Source organism: Macaca fascicularis, chromosome 11 (assembly GCF_037993035.2).
Source record: "Macaca fascicularis isolate 582-1 chromosome 11, T2T-MFA8v1.1".
Taxonomy (NCBI): domain Eukaryota; kingdom Metazoa; phylum Chordata; class Mammalia; order Primates; family Cercopithecidae; genus Macaca; species Macaca fascicularis.
Window position 1 is genome coordinate 58,398,605 of NC_088385.1, and position 6,007 is coordinate 58,404,611.

At 42.9% G+C, this 6,007-nt stretch overlaps 1 long non-coding RNA gene across 1 annotated transcript; it reads right to left on the bottom strand.

The window, feature by feature from the left end:
- Positions 1-2,771: 2,771 nt before the first annotated feature.
- Positions 2,772-5,199, bottom strand: LOC135966237 (uncharacterized). Its single transcript, XR_010579398.2, has 3 exons — positions 5,114-5,199; positions 4,079-4,136; positions 2,772-3,468 (listed from the first exon to the last, which is right to left on the bottom strand). It is a non-coding gene; the product is annotated as an uncharacterized lncRNA (long non-coding RNA).
- Positions 5,200-6,007: the final 808 nt, after the last annotated feature.

Here is a 6,007-nt window from a genome sequence, read left to right on the forward strand (position 1 = left end):
TCCGTCTCAAAAAAGAAAAAAAAAGAAAGAAAAGAAAAGAAAAGAAAAAAGAAAAACACCCACATGCTGTTTGGGTGGTGGAGTGTGTTCCCACATCAGGGGAAACAGAGCTTTCTCACTTCGGACTTTAGCAAGATGTGTTTCTAGGCTAATACTCTAGAAACATTTTTTTTGAGACTGGGTCTCACTCTGTCACCTAGGCTGGAGGGCAGTGGCACGATCTCACCTCACCGCAAGCTCCACCTCCTGGGTTCAAGCTATTCTCCCATCTCAGCCTCCCGAGTAGCTGGGACTACGGGCACCTGCCACTGCACCTGGCCAGTTTTTGTATTTTTAGTAGAGACAAGGTTTCACCCCATGTTGGCCAGGCTGGTCTCGAACTCCTGACCTCAGGTGATCTGTCTGCCTCGGCCTCCCAAAGTGCTGGAATTACAGACATGAGCCACTGTACCCCACCTACCCTGGGCACTCTTAAGGAAAGCCAGAGAAAAGTGCAGGTGCCACACGACACCGAATCTACCAGTGACCTTTCTGGTCATAACTTTGAGTCAGGTACCGGTGCAATAGGATGGAGGCTGCCTTGCAGAGGAGCTGGTGATTCCACCATAAACCAGTGCAAAAAAACATACTCTACCTTACGACAGGGCAAGGCAAGTTCCTCCTGGAAAAGCTAAGAAGAAAATCTCAAAACAAAACCAGAATGAAGGAGCAAAACTGTCAGAGGCTGTCAGGAAGGACGGGTACAGGTAGTGCCACCCAGCCTGCACTTGGGGTTTTGCAGAGTTCAGGGAGCAGCTGCTGGCATGGAGGCTCTGGAAGATGCCCAGTGGACTGGCATTTGGGTAATCCCAACACCACAGACTCCCGAGGTTACCGTAGAAGGAGATGGCATCATTGAGTCTCAGGGTTGGGAGGAGTCTCAGAGGCCCTACCAGATGTAGAATAACTTCTCCATTCAGGAAAGTGGTCGATGTCTGCTTGTCACTGCACACCAAGTGGAAGGTGACTCAGCTGGCATTCATTTCTTTTATGTACATCTCTGATGGTTATTCTCTCTTAATTAAGGAAAATCTTTCCTGGAATGTCCACCCAGTGGTCCTAGTTCTGGCAGCATACAAACACATCCAATAACACACGCTACTCTTCTAGACATCTTAAATCAGTTCCCCATCCCCCCGAGGCTTCTCTTCACCAAGACAAGCAACTCTAGCTCCTTCTGCTGTGTCTCATTGACTCCCCTGAACTCCATTTACACCCTCATGATTTTTCTCTTGACCTTCACTTTCTAGAAAAACAAAACAAAATAAAATAACGCAGATACCCCAGAGCCAAAAACCAAAATAACATTTAATTCCTGCGTGTTCCCTTTCTACTCTTTATCGCTCTGCTGACACCTTCCTATGTGGTTGCTATCATAGTGCTTCAGGATGCTACCTTTTTCACATAATGGGATGGATTTTAAAATGTCACAAATTCTTTGCTGATCTTCCCAACAAGAGATGGCACCTATTTCTCCCCCGCTTTGAATCTGGGCTGGCCTTTTTGTGTGCTTTGGCCAGTAGAACATGGCAGAATGGTAAGACTTCCAAGCCAGAATCAAGAGGCCTGGTGGTTCCCACTTTGGTCCTCTTGGATTCTGCCCCAAGACCGTCATGCAGAGAAGCAGCAGCCCAGGATGTGAGACCTGGTGGAGCGAAACGCTGCTCAGCCTGAACTTTCCAGCCATCGTAGCCGAGGCCCCGGACACACGAGTGAGGCTGTTCTGTACCATCCAGCCCTGAGCGCAACCTTGAGTGGGCCCAGGAGAGACCAGCAGAACTGCCCTTCCTACCCACATCATGGTATGAAATAATATATTGTTGATGTTTTAGGCTACTGAATTTTGGGGGGTTTATTATGCAGCAATAGATAACTGATATGTTTATAGTAGAAGTCATTGTATCAAGTGCTTTTTGCTCTACACTTACCCAGAGGGTTTTGTTATCTTGCAATAATAAGATATTTATCTACGGACTTTCTCTTGCAAGGTATCTCCAGCTTAGGGCCCCCTGCCATAGGGGGAGAGAGTCCAGCTATATCATTGTGCCAATCAGCTATGCCATTGCTAGGAATGTGTGCCCAGCTTGGGAACAAGCTGCCTAAGCCGGGAAACTAGACCCTTGTTTTATTTTTTTAATTTTTATTTTTTTGGAGACAGAGTCTCACTCTGTTGCCCAGGTTGGAGTGCAGTGGCATGATCTTGACTCATTGCAACCTCCGCCTCCCGGGTTCAAGCAATTCTCCTGCCTCAGCCTCCCGAGTAGCTGGGATTACAGGTGCACGCCACCACGCATGGCTAATTTTTTGTTTTTAGTAGAGACAGTTTCAACGTGTTGCCCAGGCTGGTCTCAAACTCCTGAGCTCAGGCAATCTACCCGCCTCGGCCTCCCAAAGTGCTAGGATTACAGGCATGAGCCACCGTGCCCGGCCTAGAGCCCTGTTTTAAATGACAGTTGTCATAGAAAAATAGGATGTCTGAAACTGACAGTAAAGAAGAGTATTCTTCAGTGGCAGGTATCTCACTAATATTGGGAGGGGAGGAGTCAGCAAGCTAAAGGAAACATGGCAGATGGGAGAGGCCAATGGCAGCCTCTCTTGTGGAATCAAGAAAGGAATGGAATAGCTTCCATTTCCAACACGTTGTGTTTTTTTTGTTTTTTGTTTTTGTTTGTTTGTTTGTTTTGTATCTTTTTTGGATCTTTGGATTCCCAGATAGTGAGGTATTAGCAGAGTTGCAGAAATCAATTCATTCCAGCAAACAATTCTGACCACCTACTAAGAACCATACCCTGTACACAGGGACACAGATTTAAACAACACGGTGTCTGCCCTCAGGTAGGTTCATTTAGAGTTGCTCAAATCCAGATGCGTTGGCTGCAACTAGCAATGAATGTAAAGATTTCAAGACATCTGCAGTAGCTGTGCTGTGACATGACAATATCTGTGGGTTTTATTGATGACAAATTCATAGGTACTGCTAATCCTATTGGAGTTTGTTGCCTACACTCATAATTGAAGAAGATGCTAATTTTCAGTTAGTAATCACAAAAAATAAAGATTTTTTTTCCCATTAGAGTTCACAGGCCCCTTAAATCTTTCAACAGATGCTAGCTTCAGAACTCCCGCGTCCAGTGCAATAGCAGAGGTGAGAAAACAAAACAGTCATTTCCGTGTTATCACAGCCCAGGTGCTCACCTCTCACCACACAAGAAGCTGAAACTGTTCAAAGTAGCTGGGGGAGCCCAAGCGCCTTCTGGGGTAACCCCAGAAACTGGACATTCAGGCACTCTTGGAGCCATCTGGCTTTCGCACCCCTTGATGAATCCACACCAATGTCTTCTCCACTGACAGTTCCTCCTCTGGCTCCTAATTTCTGCTCCTGTATAACTTTGACTTGCAGGGCTTTGTTTTGCCATGGTGCTTTATTTTCTGAATTTTTAGAAAACATTTGAAATAATTTTAAACTTACAGTTGCAAAAATGGTATAGATAACAGAGTGTACACTCATGTTCACCACATTTTTAACATTTTTATCATACATATTTGTTTTATCATTCCCTCTATCCATATATATGTATGTGTTATATGCATACATACAATATCTATAATACATACTGTACCTATATTATATATGTACACACACATAGTTTTCTAAAACAGTTTGAGAGCAGGTTGCATGTATCATGTCCCTTTACTCCTAAATACTTCAGTGTGTGCACTGAATAGGGATATTCTCTTACATTTTCACATCACAGTGATCAAATTCAGGAAATTTAACATTGGCATATCACTTTCATCTACGGTGCATATTCCAATGTCTTCAATTGCCCTAATGATGTCCCTCATGGCCATCCTTCCCGTATACAGCAGGGGTCCCCAGCCTTTTTGGCACCAGGGACTGATTTCATAGAAGACAATTTTTCTACCGACCGGGGGTGGGGGATGGTTTGGGGATGATTCAAGCTCATTACATTTATTGTGTACTTTATTTCTATTATTATTACATTGTAATATATAATGAAACAATTACACAACTCACCATAATGTAGAATTAGTGGGAGCCATGAGCTTGTTTTCCTGCAGCTAGATGGTCCCATCTAGGGGTGATGGGAGACAGTGACAGATCATCAGGCATTAGATTTTCATAAGGAGCATGCAATCTAGATCTTTCGCATGTGGAGTTCACAACAGGGTTTGTGGTCCTGTGAGAATCTAACGCCCCCGCTGATCTGACAGAAGGCAGAGCTCAGGCAGTAATGCAAGCTCTGGGGAGTGGCTGTGAATACAGATGAACCTTCACTTGCCCGCAGCTCACCTCCTGCTGTGTGACCTGATTCCTAACAGGCCACAGGGTTGGGGACCCTGCTATAACAGGGCCCAGCCCAGGAAGGAGCGCTGCATTTGGCTCTCCCACATTTTCGGCTCCCTTCCTTCCGGAAGAGCACCTCAGTCTGTCTTTGTCTTTCAAGTCAATATTTCTGAAGTATACAGACCAGTTATTTTATAGAGTATCCTTCAGTTTGAGTTTCTCTGATGTGTCCTTGTGATTAGGCATAGGTTATACATATTTGGCTAGAACAATGTATAAAGTTATATATTTTTCCTTGGGAAATCACATCTGACAGTGTGTGATATTCATTTGTCCCTTATTGGTGATAACGCATTGCTTAGTTTCTACATTATGTATTTACTGTTTCCTTTGTAACTAATAACTCACTTGTGAATGGATATTTTGAGACTATGTAAAGGTTGTGTTGTTCATCAAACCTCCCCCCATATCTGCCTTGATTTCAATGCATTGATGGCTCTTTCCTAAATCCATTTTTACTATGGCAATTGTGAAATGGTTACTTTTTAAAGTCACTTTTTCCGTATTTATCTGTCAGTGTCTATCACTTATCCGTTTCTTATTACTATGGACTCGTGGATTTTTATTTTATTCAATGGGTTATGACTCTCCTTAACTATTTTGATGTTTAAATTTTTATGGCCCAGATTTTGCCAGGGGAAATCTCATAAAGCTGATTGCTGTGTCTTTTATTACATATGCTCATCATATTTTAAAAGCACTTACTCACTCTCCGGCATACTAAGGCATTCCAGGCTCATCTTGTACCTTCCTGCTTCAGCTCTGGAATCAGTAATTTCTCCAAGGAGCCCTGATTCATAAACGAAGATATGCTCTCGGTCAGTAAGCACATAAAAACATGTCAATATTATTAATCATCAGGAAATTCATAATAAAATCACAATGATATACCTCTACACACTCACCAGAATGGCTAACATTCAAAGAATGACAATTAAAAACATGGACAAAGATGCAGATGACTAAAACGCTCACCAACTGCTGTTGGAGCCACTTTGAAAAAAATTAACAATTTTTTATAGCTACACTTAGAAAGCTTTTATACTTACCATGTGACCTAGAAATCGTAATCCTACATATCAACCTAAGAGCAATGAAAATATATGTCCACACAAAGACTTGTACATGAGTGTTCACAGCCACTTTATTCATAATAGTAAAAAATTATGAACAACTCAAATGTTCATTAACAGGTGATTGGATCAATACATTGTGGCATATCCAGGCACTGTACACCTCTGTAGGTAGCTTGAATACAGTGGGAGTATTTACACCAAGGAAACACCAAAGTTACAAAGCAGGACTTTTGCAGGTTGTTTTGCGTGGATCTGGTTTCCCGCCCACTACGGCCTCTGCTTTGTCTGCTCCCCATCCCAGCAGGTAACCCATGTCACTGGTTTCTGGTTCACTTTGCCTGTGTCTTTTTGTAACTAATAAGCAGATATGTGTTTGTTTTCTCATTTCCTCTTTTGTTTTTTTACACAAAATTGGTGTACTATATATGCTCTTTTGCATTTAGCATTCAATTTGTAGCGATCATCTCCATTCTTTCTACAGCTGCGTAGTGCTCTGTGTGTGACTGTACTGTAGTTTATTCAA